Source organism: Scyliorhinus torazame, chromosome 14 (genome assembly GCF_047496885.1).
Source record: "Scyliorhinus torazame isolate Kashiwa2021f chromosome 14, sScyTor2.1, whole genome shotgun sequence".
NCBI lineage: Eukaryota > Metazoa > Chordata > Chondrichthyes > Carcharhiniformes > Scyliorhinidae > Scyliorhinus > Scyliorhinus torazame.
In genome coordinates this window covers 198834417-198851823 of record NC_092720.1, presented here as the reverse complement: position 1 = coordinate 198851823, position 17407 = coordinate 198834417, and the positions used below count along the sequence as shown (strand labels likewise).

At 49.8% G+C, this 17407-nt stretch overlaps 1 protein-coding gene across 3 annotated transcripts in view; it reads right to left on the bottom strand.

Annotated features, from left to right (window-relative positions):
* The window catches only part of LOC140390332 (uncharacterized), a 108070-nt gene extending 98723 nt beyond the window's left edge, over positions 1–9347 (bottom strand). For 2 of the 3 annotated variants that reach the window (XM_072475402.1, XM_072475403.1), the window contains exon 1: positions 9119–9347. The gene's annotated coding sequence lies outside the window, so the exon portion shown is untranslated. The remainder of the gene's footprint in view (positions 1–9118) is intronic. The other variant, XM_072475404.1, reaches the window with a different exon arrangement.
* Positions 9348–17407: the final 8060 nt, after the last annotated feature.

Genomic DNA, 17407 nt, shown 5'->3' with positions numbered 1-17407 from the left:
CGAGGAAGGATCTAAAGAGAGAGCTAAGACGAGCAAGGAGGGGACATGAGAAGTATTTGGCAGGAAGGATCAAGGAAAACCCAAAAGCTTTCTATAGGTATGTCAGGAATAAGCGAATGACTAGGGAAAGAGTAGGACCAGTCAAGGACAGGGATGGGAAATTGTGTGTGGAGTCTGAAGAGATAGGCGAGATACTAAATGAATATTTTTCGTCAGTATTCACTCAGGAAAAAGATAATGTTGTGGAGGAGAATGCTGAGCCCCAGGCTAATAGAATAGATGGCATTGAGGTACGTAGGGAAGAGGTGTTGGCAATTCTGGACAGGCTGAAAATAGATAAGTCCCCGGGACCTGATGGGATTTATCCTAGGATTCTATGGGAGGCCAGGGAAGAGATTGCTGGACCTTTGGCTTTGATTTTTATGTCATCATTGGCTACAGGAATAGTGCCAGAGGACTGGAGGACAGCAAATGTGGTCCCTTTGTTCAAAAAGGGGAGCAGAGACAACCCCGGCAACTATAGACCGGTGAGCCTCACGTCTGTAGTGGGTAAAGTCTTGGAGGGGATTATAAGAGACAAGATTTATAATCATCTAGATAGGAATAATATGATCAGGGATAGTCAGCATGGCTTTGTGAAGGGTAGGTCATGCCTCACAAACCTTATTGAGTTCTTTGAGAAGGTGACTGAACAGGTAGACGAGGGTAGAGCAGTTGATGTGGTGTATATGGATTTCAGCAAAGCGTTTGATAAGGTTCCCCACGGTAGGCTATTGCAAAAAATACGGAGGCTGGGGATTGAGGGTGATTTAGAGATGTGGATCAGAAATTGGCTAGCTGAAAGACAGAGGGTGGTGGTTGATGGGAAATGTTCAGAATGGAGTACAGTCACAAGTGGAGTACCACAAGGATCTGTTCTGGGGCCGTTGCTGTTTGTCATTTTTATCAATGACCTAGAGGAAGGCGCAGAAGGGTGGGTGAGTAAATTTGCAGACGATACTAAAGTCGGTGGTGTTGTCGATAGTGTGGAAGGATGTAGCAGGTTACAGAGGGATATAGATAAGCTGCAGAGCTGGGCTGAGCGGTGGCAAATGGAGTTTAATGTAGAGAAGTGTGAGGTGATTCACTTTGGAAGGAATAACAGGAATGCGGAATATTTGGCTAATGGTAAAGTTCTTGAAAGTGTGGATGAGCAGAGGGATCTAGGTATCCATGTACATAGATCCCTGAAAGTTGCCACCCAGGTTGATAGGGTTGTGAAGAAGGCCTATGGAGTGTTGGCCTTTATTGGTAGAGGGATTGAGTTCCGGAGTCGGGAGGTCATGTTGCAGCTGTACAGAACTCTGGTACGGCCGCATTTGGAGTATTGCGTACAGTTCTGGTCACCGCATTATAGGAAGGACGTGGAGGCTTTGGAGCGGGTGCAGAGGAGATTTACCAGGATGTTGCCTGGTATGGAGGGAAAATCTTATGAGGAAAGGCTGATGGACTTGAGGTTGTTTTCGTTGGAGAGAAGAAGGTTAAGAGGAGACTTAATAGAGGCATACAAAATGATCAGGGGATTGGATAGGGTGGACAGTGAGAGCCTTCTCCCGCGGATGGATATGGCTGGCACGAGGGGACATAACTTTAAACTGAGGGGTAATAGATATAGGACAGAGGTCAGAGGTAGGTTCTTTACGCAAAGAGTAGTGAGGCCGTGGAATGCCCTACCTGCTACAGTAGTGAACTCGCCAACATTGAGGGCATTTAAAAGTTTATTGGATAAACATATGGATGATAATGGCATAGTGTAGGTTAGATGGCTTTTGTTTCGGTGCAACGTCGTGGGCCGAAGGGCCTGTACTGCGCTGTATTGTTCTATGTTCTATGTTCTAAGGGGCAATTTAGCCTGGTCAATTCCCCTATCCTGCACATTTTCTGGGTTGTGGGGGTGAGACACAGGCAGACAAGGGGAGAATTTTCAAACTCCACACGGACAATGACCTGGATCGAACCCAGGTCCTCAGCGCCGTGAGGGAGCAGTGCTAACCACTGGGCCACCAGGCTGCCCTAGTCTCTCTTCATATGACAGCCCCGCCATCCCAGGAATCAGCCTGGTGAACCTTCGTTGGCTCGTTGAGTATCCACCTCTCCCAATTACACCCATTCAAATAATAATCTGTCTTCCTATTTTTGCTACCAAAGTGGGTAACCTCACATTTATCCACATTACACTGCATCTGCCATGCATGTGCCCACTCACTCAGCCTGTCCAAATCCTGCTGAAGCATCTATGCATCCTCCTCACAGCTCACCCACCCACCCAAATTTTTCTCATCTTCAAATGTGGAGGTAATACATTTATTTCCCTCGTCCAAATCATTAATATGTAATGTGAACAGTTGGGGTCCTCGCACAGATCCCTATGGTACCCCACTAGTCACTGCCTGCTAATCAGAAAAAGACCCATTTATTCCAACATTTTTGCTTCCTGTATGCTAACCAGCTTTCTATCCATCTCAGGACACTACCCCTAATCCCATAAGATTTTACTTTACATATTAATAGGGCAGCACGTGGCAGAGTGGTTAGCACTGCTGCCTATGGCGCAGAAGACACGGGTTCAAATCCCGGGTTCCCGTAACAGCCTCCCCGAACAGGCGCCGGAATGTGGCGACTAGGGGCTTTTCACAGTAACTTCATTTGAAGCCTACTTGTGACAATAAGCGATTTTCATTTTCAATTAATTTCAAATCTCGGCCCTGGGTCACTGTCTGTGTGGAGTTTACACATTCTCCCTGTGTCTGCGTGGGTTTCACCCCCACAACCCAAAGGTGTGCAGGTTGGCTGAATTGGCCACGCTAAATTGCCCCTTCATTGGGAAAAAAAATAATTGGGTACTCTCAATGTATTTTTAAAAAACTTTACATATTAATCTGTTATGTGAGGCCTTGTCAAAAGTGTTCTGAAAGTCGAAATAAACCACATCCACATTTGATATTTAAGAGTCAACTACATTGCTATGGATCTGGAGTCACATGTAGGTCACACCAGGTAATGATGGCAGATTAACCTCCCTAAAGGATATGTGTAAACCAGACAGGTTTTTATGACAATCGAAAATAGTTTCATGATCATCGTTTTAAGACATTTTTAATTTCAGATTTGTAGCATATTCAAATTCATACACCTGGGGCGGGATTCTCCACTCCCGCGCCGAAATGCCCACGCCGCCGTGAACGCCGTCGAGGTTCACGACGGCACGAAACGGCCCCGATCCCGAACGATTCACGCCCCGACAATGGGCTAGGATCGGGGCCGCGTCATCTACACGCGCCAGGCCTTGTCGCCGCATAAAGGTGGCGCCGCATAGATGACGCGGCCGGCGCCGCATAACTGACGTCACCCGCGCATGCGTGGTTGCCGTCCTCTCTACGTCCGCCCCGTAAGAAGATGGCGGACAGATCTTGCGGGGCCACGGAAGGAAGGAGGTCCTCCCACAGAGAGGACGGCCCGACGATCGGTGGGCACCGATCGTGGTCACCCCACATTTTAGGTGCCCCCCGGTGCAGGATCCCCCCTCGCCCCTGCAGGCCGCCCCCCCTCGCCCCCCAGCGTTCACGCACCGCCCACGACTGCAGCAACCAGGCGCCGGGGGTAACCCGCCGTTTTGGCCTGGCCGCTCGGCCCATCCGGGCCTGAGAATAGCCGGGGTGCCGGAGAATCGCCATTTTGGGTGTCTCCGGCGATTCTCTGGCCTGCGGCCCGCGGAACTCGACCGGGCCGTTCCCGCCGCTTGGGAGAATCGCGGGAGGGCGTCGGAACGGCGTCCCGGGAAATTTTGGCGGCCCAGGCGATTCTCCTAACCAGCGTGGGAGTGGAGGATCTCGCCCCTGGGTCATAATTTTTTTTAAGGTTAATTTTAGTCCTTGCAAAATGAATGTTTGCCTACAGAAAATGAGATTAATGCAACTAAAGCGCTTTGAATACTGCACTCAAAGCCTGGGGCCCATGTTGACTCAAGGAGCTAACGAGAAAGATATGAAGCAGGTGGGCTTCCATAGCTGGAGAATTGGGGATGTGATCCATATTGCTTGCAAAGAAATGCAGGCCAGAGAGTTGTTTTCTTTTGGGAGTTAGAGCTGTGTTTAGTTTAAAAGAATTCAGTGAGCCCTGGAAGGCTACATTGTTATGGGGATTATCATAGAATTTACAGTGCAGAAGGAGACCATTCGGCCCATCGAGTCTGCACCGGCTCTTGGAAAGAGCCCCCTACCCAAGGTCAACACCTCCACCCTATCCCCATAACCCAGCAACCCCACCCAACACTAAGGACAATTTTGGACACTAAGGTCAATTTAGCATGGCCAATCCATCTAACCTACACATCTTTGGACTGTTGGAGGAAACCGGAGCACCCGGAGGAAACCCACGCACACACGGGGAGGATGTGCAGACTCCGCACAAACAGTGACCCAAGCCGGAATCGAACCTGGGACCCTGGAGCTGTGAAGCAATTGCGCTATCCACAATGCTACCATGCTGCCCACAATGGGTAGGGGCTTAAGGTCCATTTATCCTGTGTGATTGCTACTGGTGTGAGTGTTCTACAGCAGGTGAAAAGACATACCAAAAACCTACTGCTGTTAGCAAGCTATGGGCAGCAAAAGTGTTGTAGTTTGCTGGCTTTGTGTAGTTCGGGCTCAGAAGTCCCAGGAGCTATTTGATACCGTTGTGCAGTGAAGGGCTCAGGAGAATCCCCTTGAAAGCTGAGAAGGTCAGTGGCTCGGTGTTGGGAATGGTTAGGCCAATGGGCTGCACGGTAGCACAGTGGTTAGCACTGTCGCTTCACAGCGCCAGGGTCTCAGTTTCGATTCCCGGCTTGTGTCACTCTCTGTGAGGAGTCTGCACGTTCTCCCCTGTGTCTGCGTGGGTTTCCTCCGGGTGCTCCGGTTTCCTTCCACAAGTCCCGAAAGACGTGCTGTTAGGTGAATTAGACATTCTGAATTCTCCCTCTGTGTACCCGAACAGGCACCGGAATGTGGTGGCTACGGGCTTTTCACAGTAACTTCATTGCAGTGTTAATGTAAGCCTCTTGTGACGATAAAGTTTTAAAAATGAAGTAGCCCTGGCAGCCATTTATGGCTTGGTGAAGCTGGGGGGATTGGAACATGGTAAAATCGAGGGGCAGTGCCATCAAAGTGAAGCTAGGTGTTGTTAAAGAGCTGAAATGCATCGTTAAGTCGAGGCTGGGGGGTGAAGACAGGGGAACGGGAGTATCAGGAGACTAGTTTGAAAGCCTGGGAGTTGTGCAGTTATTGAGGCAGTCTGAGTTGCAGCGTCTTTGAGGGAATTCAGAGGCTTGATCTTCAAAAATGATGGTTTGGAGACACTCATGAGAGAGACAGAATTTTAATGAGATTGGTTGACTCAGTGTTTACAGGCATTTGGGTGCGTTGCTGAGAAATCTCTGGAACATTTTTCATTTATTGTGCAATGTGAAGTGTTCACATGTATCTCAAACTAAACCAGAATGGTAAGAGATTTAGATTGATATTATAAATTGTATTGCCTTTTTGACCTTGTATATTAAAGTTTATTCTTGTTTGTTCAAAATGTGTGAATCTTATGGCTTTATACGAACACTGACAATCTTTGAAATACTCTAGGAGCTAAAAAAAGCCATTCAAATCCCTTTGAAAAAAATCATGCCTCAACGAACAGGCGCCGGAATTTGGCGACTAGGGGCTGTTCACAGTAACTTCATTTGAAGCCTACTTGTGACAATAAGCGATTTTCATTTCATATCAGGACAAGTCCATTGCTCTTTTTTTTTAAAAATGCAGCCATGCATTCAGAGGCCATATCTTTTTATTAAAACAGTAAAAAATGTATACAGGGCCAAACGGTACAAATATTAATTTTGCGTTGGAGAAACAGCGTACTCTCCCCTTAGTACCAATGTACGGGCAAAGGGGGGGTAGGACACTCTGATTATTGAAACAGTTCTCAACACAGTTGTACAAAAAACAAACGGTACAAGCACTAAACTTTGAGCTGGTGAGACCAGATTCCCTCGCCTCTGTACCAACAGAAGCGAAAAGAAGGGGGGGGGGGTGTTGGTGGAGGGGCCCAATAAGGCACTGGCTGAACTATCTATGGAGGCAGAATAACAAAAGAACCTTTAATCATGATGTGCCTGATTCTGGGAGTCCCCCGGAGGGGGCGAAGGGCGACAGTGTCAGACACGAATGATTGCACTCCACTGCAGAGAGCCTCGTGCACCCTCCGCTCCCGACGCTGGGCGGCTGACAGCCTTCGGACAGTCGCCTAGCAACTTGATTATGAAACAGGCTAAACAAATTGCAACAGGCACTGGAATGTGGCGCTTAGGAGATTTTCACAGTAACTTCATTGCAGTGTTATTAAAAATGTAATAATCTTTATTGTCACAAGTAGGCATACATTAACACTGCAATGAAGTTACCGTGTAAGCCTACTTGTGACAATAAATATTAGCCTACTTGTGACAATATAGATATATAGATTATTATTATTACATTACTTGATGGCCTGATTGGCTGAGATCCAAGAATGATTCATGCATTGAATCCCGTGACAGGCTGTTGCCACAGTTACAGATGACTGCTAGCTCTGCATAACTTAAGAGTTTTATTCCTTTGGGGATCATGTCATTTTTTGTTTTAAGTGGTTTTTCAATGACTTGCATGTTTGCTTGGACAAGATTAAAGGTCTTTTTTTTATTTAGAGTAGCCAATTATTTTTTCTCCAATTAAGCAGCAATTTAGCGAGGCCAATCCACCTACCCTGCACATCTTTGGGTTGTGGGGGTGAGACCCACGCAGACACGGGGAGAATGTGCAAACTCCACACGGAGAATGACCTGGGGCCGGGATCGAGCCAGGATCCTCAGTGCTGCAGACAGCAGCTAACCACTGCACCACCATGCCACCCCTAAGATTAAAGATCTTCAATGGGAATTTCACTGGCTGGCTGTGTTTAAATGACCTTAGGGGCATTTTCCCAAAGGGAATGCTGAATGCCTAATTTCCAATTCCAGACTAGGGTTTCTCCCATGGGTTCATGACTACTCTACGGAGTAGTCCTGGCAAAAGCCAGCCCAAAATTATGGAAAAATTGAAAACCCCTGCAATAAGGCTGGCAAGAATGGGTGGGTTGTGTCTAGGCTTATTGATGCCCTTATCCTGTGCCAGAAACAGGAACGTGGGGTGGAAATCCCAGAGGTAGGTTGCTCCTGTGGGGGGAGGTCGGGAATGCGAGCCCCCCCCCGCTCTTGTGGGGAGGGGGGGAATGCGAGCCCCCCCACTCCTGTGGGGGGAGGTCGGGAATGCGAGCCCCCCCCCCGCTCCTGTGGGGAGGGGGGAATGCGAGCCCCCCTGCCCCTGTGGGGGGTGGTCGGGAATGCGAGCCCCCCCACTCCTGTGGGGGGAGGTCGGGAATGCGAGCCCCCCGCTCCTGTGGGGGGAGGTCAGGAATGCGAGCCCCCCCACCCCTCGCTCCTGTGGGGGGAGATCGGGAATGCCAGCCCCTCCCCCCCCTCCAGTGGGGGGAGGTCCGGAATGCGAGCCCCCGCTCCTGTGGGGGGAGGTCGGGTATGCGAGCCCCCCCCCCAGCTCCTGTGGGGGGAGGTCGGGAATGCGAGGCCCCCCCCCCGCTCCCTTCCCAAAGGAATGAATTAAGCATTTTGTTAACGAGGGAACTTTTAAATTATTACCTGGTAGGGCAGCACGGTGGCGCAGTGGGTTAGCCCTGCTGCCTCATGGCGCCAAGGTCCCAGGTTCGATCCCGACTCTGGGTCACTGTTCGTGTGAAGTTTGCACATTCTCCCTGTGTTTGCGTGGGTTTCGCCCCCACAACCCAAAAAATGTGCCGTGTAGGTGGATTGGCCACACTAAATTACCCCTTAATTGGAAAAAATAAATCGGCTACTCTAAAATCTTTGTTTTTTTAATTACCAGGTTACCCACTCCTAGACTTTCAAGGGTTAATGTTCAGGGACATGGGAGGGTGGCTTGGACAGAGGTTAACGTGAGGGGACCATGTAGCTGACTAATATGTATTTATGACTGTGTGCCACTTCTTAATTCTTAATATATACATGGTTATAGCTAGAAAGAGCTTGTTTACATTTGATTTGTGCCACTATTTCATGGCAATAAAGGGGCATTAACATTATGAAAATGTTTGAGGTTCCCCGATGTTCTTGAGGGTCACTAGGGATTCCGTGGCCTAACATTTGGGCAACCCTGGTGGTATAATGTATACAATGTACCATGTGTTTCAGCAGCAGGTGAGGCTGCAAGAATCAGGTGAAAGTGCGGAGGCAGTCTTTGATGGCACTGATATGTAATCAGAAGTGCTCTCTTCAGAGCCAAATGACACCAATATTGCAAAGAGCTTCAGACTATTGCCAGGGCGAAGGATAGTCGGTGACTGGGATCTGAGAATGATATTGGGCTCCCCAGTATTTAACTGGAGGTAATTTCTGCGCATCCACATAAGCAGCCTGCCAAATGGGCATTGATGAATCAAAGGGTGATTCCTAATCACCTTTGATGAAGTGGAGAGCAGTGCTGCGAAGGCGGAGCTGGGCGTCCTATTTCACGTTTGTGTATAAAGTGCTTTCTGAAGACGTTGCAGCATAGCTCCTGGCAACAACATTGCAAAGTTATGACTATCGACCGGATGCATGTTTAAAGCCTTCTGCTTAACCCCAGCAACAGCAGCTCTGAGGCTGTAATATCGCAGCAGAAAGTTTAATGCTCTGGTGTCCCACTGCAGGGACCTGACCAACTCGCGGGAGCTGGCATCCCCACCCCCCCGGGACCTGACCAACTCGCGGGAGCTGGCATCCCCCCCCCCCCCCCCGGGACCTGACCAACTCGCGGGAGCTGGCATCTCCCCCCTCCCTCTCTCCTCCGAGCAGGATTCCAGGCCTCCCCCACAGGAGCGGAGGGGCTCGCATTCCCGATCTCCCCCCACAGGGGCGGGGGGCTCGCATTCCCGACCCCCTCCCCCCCCCCCGAGCGGGCTCGCATTCCCGACCTCCGATCCCCAGCCCCACTTGAAGACTGGCCCCCAGTCACTAATTTACCTGCTTCACCGAGAGTCCTGTGTCTGCGGAAACCGAGAGGCTGCAACAGGGCGAGGGCGAAGAGAAGAACCGGACAAGTGAATCGATAATTCATCGAGAATTGTAGCCAAATCAAAGGGAGCTCACCGGGACACGACTTTTACTCTCCATGTTCGAGAGAACTCGCTTTCGGTTTGACAACTCCCGTCCCCAGAACACCCCCTGCTACTCAATCGGAAAGCACCTAGAAACCAGGAAGTGAGCTTGGTTATTATTTTGACAAATGTGAACTACAGAACAGACTGAGACCATTCAGTCCACCGTGCCTAGGATGGCTCTTCCAATGAAAAGTGCTATCTCCCACCCCACCCAACCCAACCCTGCACATTCTTCCTTTTTAAAAATAAATTCAGAGAACCCAAATCATTTTTTCCAATTAAGTGGCAATTTAACGTGGCCAGTCCACCTTTGGGTTGTGGGGGCGAAACCCACGCAAACACAGGAAGAATGTGCAAACTCCACACGGACAGCGACCCAGAGCCGGGATGGAACCTGGGACCTCGGCGCAGTGCTAACCCCTGCGTCACCATGCTGCCCTACATTCTTCCTTTTTATGGAGAATTTAATTCAGTCTTGAATCATAGAATCCCTACAATGCAGAAGGAGGCAATGTGGGCCACCGGGTTTGCACCAACACCACTCTGCCTGCACGGTCCACTTTCCTGCCCTCGCCTCTTAAACCTAACCCGCACATCCCTGGACACGAGGGGGCAATTTAGCATGGCCAATTCACCTTGTCTGCACAGAGAGTGCAGAAGGAAGTGATTGAGTCTGCCCCCCACCCTTCGAAAAACCACCCTGCCTAGGTCTAATTCCTGCCATTTTCCTGCAACCCCAACCCTATGGGATACTTTAGTATGACCAAACCACCTAATCTGCACATCTTTGGACATATCTGTGATTGATTGATTTGATTTATTGTCACATGTACCGAAGTACAGTGAAAATATTTTTCTGCGGCCGAGGGAACGTACACAGTACGTACATAGTAGAGAAAAGAATAATCAACAGAGTACATTGATGAATGGAAATCAACAAATAGTGATTGGTTACAGTACGGATCAAGGGGCCAAAAAAAGCAAATACATAAGCAAGGGCAGCATAGGACGTCGTGAATAGTGTTCTTATAGAGAACAGATCAGTCTGAGGGGGAGTCGTTGAGGAGTCTAATAGCTGTGGGGAAGAAGCTGTTCCTATGTCTGGATGTGCGGGTCTTCAGACTTCTGTACCTTCTGCCTGATGGAAGGGTCTGGAAGAGGTCAAAGCCTGGGTGGGAGGGGTCTCTGACAATGCTGTCCACCTTCCTGAGGCAGTGGGAGGTGTAGACAGAATCAATGGGAGGGTGGCAAGCTTGTGTGATGCGTTGGGCTGAGTTCACCACACTCTGCAGTTTCTTGGAATCTTGGGCCGAGCAGTTGCCATAAGCTGTGATGCAGCCACATACAATCACAGAATTTTCAGTGCAGAAGGAGGCCATTCGGCTCATCGAGTCTGCACTGGCCCTTGGAAAGGGCACCCTACCTATGCCCACCTATGCGCACACCTCCACCCTATCCCCGTAATCCAGTAACCCCACCTAACCTTTTTGGATACTAAGGGCAATTTAGCATGGCCAATCCACCTAACCTGCACACCTTTGGACTGTGGGAGGAAACCGGAGCACCCGGAGGAAACCCACGCAGACACGGGGAGAACGTGCAGACTCCGCACAGACAGTGCCCCAGCCGGGAATCGAACCTGGGACCCTGGAGCTGTGAAGCAACAGTGCTAACCACTGTGCTACCTTAAAAACAAATTAAATAAAATAGAGATGGAGGGTCCGGTGAGGTGGTGTTCTTACGCAATGTGGAGCTGGTGGACCCCAATGTGGTTCCTAGTGAGCATGTCTGTCGTAAATGTTGGTTGCTTGAGGAACTCAGAGTTGATGAGCTGGATTCTGAGCTTCGGACGCTGCAACACATCAGGGAGGGGGAGAGGTACCTGGACAATGTATTCCAGGAGGCAGTCACACCACTTCCATTAAATACCTTAAATTTGGCCAATGGTCAGGGACAAGAGGGTGTGGCTGTAAGTGCGGCAGGTAGAGGGATCGAGGAGTAGGGTTGCAGGAGCCTCAGTCCTGAACTTGTCCAACAGGTCCGAGATTCTTACTCTTGTGTGGACGGGAATGGGACTGCAGGGAGGGTGAGCAAACTGACCATAGCACCATGGTAACAGGGAGCCATTCAAGTGGGGGGGAGAATAAAAGAAATGTAGTCGTAATGGGTGTTAGTATTGTTAGGGGCATTGACACTGTTCTCTGTGGCCAGGACCAAGGATCCCAAAGGTTGTGTTGCCTGCCTGGTGCTTGGGTTGGGAATATCTCATCTGGGCTGCAGAGGAGCTTGGAGTGGGAGGGTACAGATCCAGTTGTCGGGGCGGCATAGTGGAGCAGTGGTTAGCACTGCTGCTTCATGGCGCTGAGGACCCGGGTTCAATCCCGGACCCATGTTACTGTCCGTGTGGAGTTTGCACATTCGCCCCGTGTCTGCGTGGGTCCCCACAAGTCCAAAGATGTCCAGGGTAACAGGAGGGCAGCAAGGTTGCACAGTGGTTAGCATTGCTGTCGAGGGAGCTGAGGACCCGGGTTCGAATACCGGCCCTGGGTCACTGTCCGTGACGAGTTTGCACGTTCTCCCCGTGCCTGCGTGGGTCTCAGCCCCACAACCCAAAGATGTGCATGGTAGGTGGATTGTCCACGCTAAATTTCCCCTCAATTAGAAAAAGTAATCGGGTACTCTAAATTTATTTAAAAAAAAGATGTCCAGAGTAGGAGAATTGGACATGCCGCTTAATTGGAAATGAAAGAGAATTGGTTGCTCTAAATTTATTTTTTCAAAAGATCCAGTTGTCATGGTCCACATAGGTACCAACAACATAGATAGAACAAGAACAGAGGTTCTGCTAAGGGAGTAAGAACAGCTGGGAGCTAAATTAAAAAGCAGAACCAAAAAGGTAATAATCTTTGGATTATTAGCTGAGCCACAAGCTAATTTGCATAAAGTCAATAAGGTTAAGGAGGCAAATGAGTGGCTCAAAGTTTGATGTGGGAGGAATGGGCTTGAATTCATGGGACACTGGCACCAGTACTGGGGAAGAGGGGACCTGTTCCAATGGGAAGAACTTCATCTGAATAACACTGGGACCAGAGTCTTGGCGAATCGTAAAACTAGGACTGTTGATAGGGCTTTAAACTAAATGGCGGGTGGGGTTTCAGTTGTACGGAGAATTAGAAATTCAAAGTTAAAGGAAAGGGTAGAAGTGCTTGTTGTGTTGGGTGCTCTGGATCCGTGGAACACATACAGGCCATCAACACTTAAAATAGTGCAACACTATTTTATTAAGTTGGAAACTGTTGAACATACTTTCACTGTGGGTTAACATGATGTTAGATTAAACTAAAGACCTATGCCTGTCCGAACCAGTCTATGCACTCAGCACATGGTGAAGATCTGTGCTGCAAACGGTGTTGTGTGTGTTGATTGGTCTTGCTGTGAGTCCATCAGTGTGTGTGTGTCTGCACCATGATATACTGGTGTATATTATGACAGTGCATGTTAATGATAAGGACTTTCAACTAGTTAAAGTACCTGAGGTCTCAGGAGAGGTTAATAAAGTTTCCAGACCACGTATAGAACAGAGAGTATTGAAGTTGGCAATAATCTAACCTAAGGCAGAGCAAAAACGGTGACAAGTGTGAGAAGGGAGGTGGTCAATGCAGGACTGAGGGTGTTGTACTTAAATGTGCGCAGTATACGGAACAAGGTAAATGAGCTTGTTGCGCACATTGAAATTGGCCGGTACAATGTTGTGGGCATCACAGAGATGTGGCTGCAAGGGATCAGGGCTGCGATCTAAATATCCAAGGATATGTGTCCTATAAAAAGGGACAGGCAGATGGGCAAAGTTACATTGGTCATAATGAATGAAGTTAAATCGATAGCAAGAAGCGATATAGGATCAGAAGGCATAGAATCTGTGGGGAGAGTTGAGGAATCATAAAGGTAAAAAGACCCTGATGGGAGTTGTGTACAGGCCACCGAGCACTCGTCTGGATGTGAGTCAGAAAATAATTCAGGAGATAGAAAAGGCAGACAAAAAAGGCAATATTACAGGGCAGCACGATGGCACAGTGGTTAGCACAGCTGCCTCACGTCGCCAACTCCCAGGTTCGATCTCGGATCTGGGTCACTGTCCATGTGGAGTTTGCACATTCTCCCCGTGTTTGCATGGGTTTCACCCCCACAACCCAAAGATGTGCAGGGTAGATGGATTGGCCATGCCAAAATTGCCACTTAATTGGAAAAAAATAATTGGGTACTCAAAATTTATTTTCAAAAAGGGACTGCTGCCTACTTCGCTGAAGACCCAGTTTCGATCCCGGGCCCAGGTCACTGTCTGTGTGGAGTTTGCACATTCTCCCCGTGTCTACGTGGGTTTCACCCCCACAACCCAAAGATGTGCAGGTTAGGTGGATTGACCACATTAAATTGCCCCTTAATTGGGAAAAATAATTGGGTACTCTAAAACCTAAAAAGAAAACCTAACCACTGTGCTGCCCAGTTGGAAAAAAAATAATTGGGTACTTTAAATTTATTTTTTAAGAAATGGTCTGGATACTACGGCCAAATAGCCTTGCGTTATAACCATTCTATAGTTAACAATGACACATTTGTCAAAAAGATGGAATGGACAATTATAAAGGTCACATACACACATGTTCAAGTACCTGCTACTGCATTCCTTGGGCAGCCTTTACATCACTGAGACTGCCTATTACCAACTCAATAACATTTCATAGAATTTACAGTGCAGAAGGAGGCCATTCGGCCCATCGAGTCTGCACCGGCTCTTGGAAAGAGCACCTACCCAAGCCCACACCCCCACTCTATCCCCATAACCCAGTAACCCCACCCAACACTAAGGGCAATTTTGGACACAAAGGGCAATTTATCATGGCCAATCCACCTAACCTGCACATCCTTGGACTGTGGGAGGAAACCGGAGCACCTGGAGGAACCCACGCAGACACGGGGAGAACGTGCAGACTCCGCACAGACAGTGACCCAAGCTGGGAATCGAACCTGGGACCCTGGAGCTGTGAAGCAATTGTGCTACCCACAATGCTACCATGCTGCCCAATGGGCAGCTCCCATCACCAGAACTACATATGACTCTAGATGTGGGTGCTTCAGCCATACCTTCGTCACCTCTAGACATGACTATTTTGGTACGTTCCTGACTGGTCTCCAACATTCCACCCTCACCAACTTGACATTGTCCGAAACGGAGTTTTCAAAGAATCGCTACAGTGCAGAAAGAGGCCATTCGGCCCATCGAGCCCACAGCGACCCTCTGAAAGAGCACCCTAACTAGGCCTGCTCCGCCACCCTATCCCTGGAACTCTACAACCTCACCTAACCTTTAGACACTAAGGGCAATCCAACTAACCTGCACATCTTTGGACAGTGGGAGGAAACCGGAGCACCCGAAAGAAACCCACAAAAACACAGGGAGAACGTGCAGACTCCGCGCGCACAGCCATCCGAGGCCGAAATTGAACCTAGGTCCATGGTGCTACAAGGCAGCAGTGCTAACCACTGTGCCACCATGCTGCCGTTTCCATTTCATTTATTATATTAAAGGCAAGATATAAATGCACTTTCACGTTATGGTTAATGGATCCATGTATTCTTACTCACGCCAAGCCCCTTCACCCATAATCTCAGCACTGACTGACATATATTGGTTCCTGGTAATGTAATACCTCCATTTTAAAATTCACATCTTTGTTGTCAAATCCCTTCATGATCTTGCCCCTCCCAGTCTCTGTAATCTCCTCCGTCCTTAGAATCTTCAAAGATATCTGCGCACCTCCAATTTTCACTGAGCAAAACTGAGGGTGGCACATTGGTAAGCACTGCTGCCTCAGCGCCAGGGTCCTGGGTTCGATTCCAGCCTTGGATGACTGTGTGGAATTTGAACGTGCCTGAGTGGATTTAGAATAGGTCATAGAATCTACAGTGCAGAAGGAGGCCATTCAGCCAATCGATTCTGCACTGGCCCTTAAAAAGAGCATCCAACTTAAGCCCATGCCTCCACCCTATCCCCATAACTCAGTGACCCCACCTAACTTTTTGGACATTAAGGGCAATTTAGCATGGCCAATCCAACTAACCTGCACATCTTTGGACTGTGGGAGGAAACCGGAGCACCCGGAGGTAACCCACGCAGACACTGAGCAGCACGTTGGCTTCACAGCTCCAGGGTCCCAGGTTATATTCCCAGTTTGAGTCACTGTCTGTGCGGAGTCTGCACGTTCTCCCCGTGTGTGCGTGAGTTTCCTCCGGGTGCTCCGGTTTCCTCCCACAGTCCAAAGATGTGCAGGTTAGCTGGATTGGCCATGATAAATTGCCCTTAGTGTCCAAAAAAAGGTTAGGTGGTGTTACTGGGTTACGAGGATAGGATGGAGGTGTGGGCTTAATTGTGGTGCTCGTTCCAAGGGCTGGCGCAGATTCGATGGGCGGAATGCCCCCTTCTGCACTGGGAATTCTATGAAAGTGCAAACTCCACACAGTCACTGGAGGCCGGAATTGAACCTGGGTCCCTGGAGCTGAGGCAGCAGTGCTGACCACTTGTGCCACCGTTTCCTCTGGGTGCTCAGGTTTCCAACCACAGTTCAAAGGTGAGCATGTTAGGTGGATTGGCCATGCTAAGTCGCCCCTTAGTGTCCAAAAATGTGCAGGTTAGGTGGCATGTTAGATTCAGAAAAGTAGACCAGGATCAAATGTGGTAGGTTCTGTACACAGGCTTTTAATGAGGATCCACATAAAGGTGGCCGGGAGATAGTCATCCTTAACTTAAGGAGTCACCTGAGGGCAGCATGGTGGCGCAGTGGTTAGCACTGCTGCCTCAGGGCGTCGAGGTCCCAGGTTCGATCCTGGCTCTGGGTCATTGGCTGTGTGGAGTTTGCACATTCTCCCAGTGTTTGTATGGGTTTTGCCCCTACAACCCAAAAGATGTGCAGGGTAGGTGGATTGGCCACGCTAAATTGCCCCTTAATTGGAAAAAAATTGGATACTCTAAATTTATTTTAAAAAAGAAAATAAAAAAGGAGTCAGCCAAACTCCTCTCCCTTACAGACATGAGAGCACAGATTATGGGCGGAATTGTCCCACCCCCCACGCCGGGTGGGAGAATCGCTGGGGCGCCGCACGAGTCCCGCCACGCCGCCCCGACACCCGCACATGATTCTCCCACCAACCCCCCCCCCCCCAAACCTGCGCGGCGAGAATCACGGCTGGCCGCGTCGTGATGGGCCGAGCGGCCTGCCCAACACGACGGCTTCCTGCTGGCGCCGTCCACACCTGGTCGCTGCCGGCGGGAACAGCGCGGGAACGCTGGGGGAGGCGGCCTGTGGGGGGGGGGGGGGAGGATTCCTGCACTGGGGGTGGCTTCAAAAGGGGTCTGGCCCGCCTTCGGTGCCCACCGATCGGCGGGCCGGCCTCTCTGAAGGAGGACCTCCTTTCCTCCGCCGCCCCGCAAGATCCATCCGACATCTTCTTGCGGGGCGGCCTCGGGGAGGACGGCAACCGCGCATGCGCGGTTAATGCCATTTACGCGGCGACGGCTGCGTCATTTACACGGCACCGCATTTACGCGGCGCCAAGGCCCGACGCGTGTAAATGACGCGACGCTGCAACTAGCCCCCCTGGGGCGGAAGAATAGGGGGCTGGGAGCGGACTCCGATACCGGAGCGAAACAGTCCGGTTTTCACTCCGACGCCGGGACTTTGTCTCCCGAAGGGAGAATTGCACCCTATGTACCTTTTCGGACAACCGTTCTGTTACCACTCTTTTTACTCCTGTCACTATCGTATATCCTGGACTTTTCCTTCTTGCGGAACTGGCGATTGTGGTCCTGGCAAATCGGCTGACGGTCCTTCATTTGCGGCCTGTTGCCCGTGGGGCCTCGTTAAGTGGACCAAATTTTGTTTCAAAATAAATTCAGAATACCCGATTATATTTTCTCCAACTAAGGGGCAATTCAGTGTGGCCAATCCACCTAACCTGCACATCTTTGGGTTGTGGGGGTGAAACCCACGGAGACATGGGGAGAATGTGCAAACTCCACACGGACAGTGACTCAGAGCCGGGATTGAACCTGGGTCCTCAGCGCCATTGGCTAACCACTGTGCTGCCCTTTAGGTGG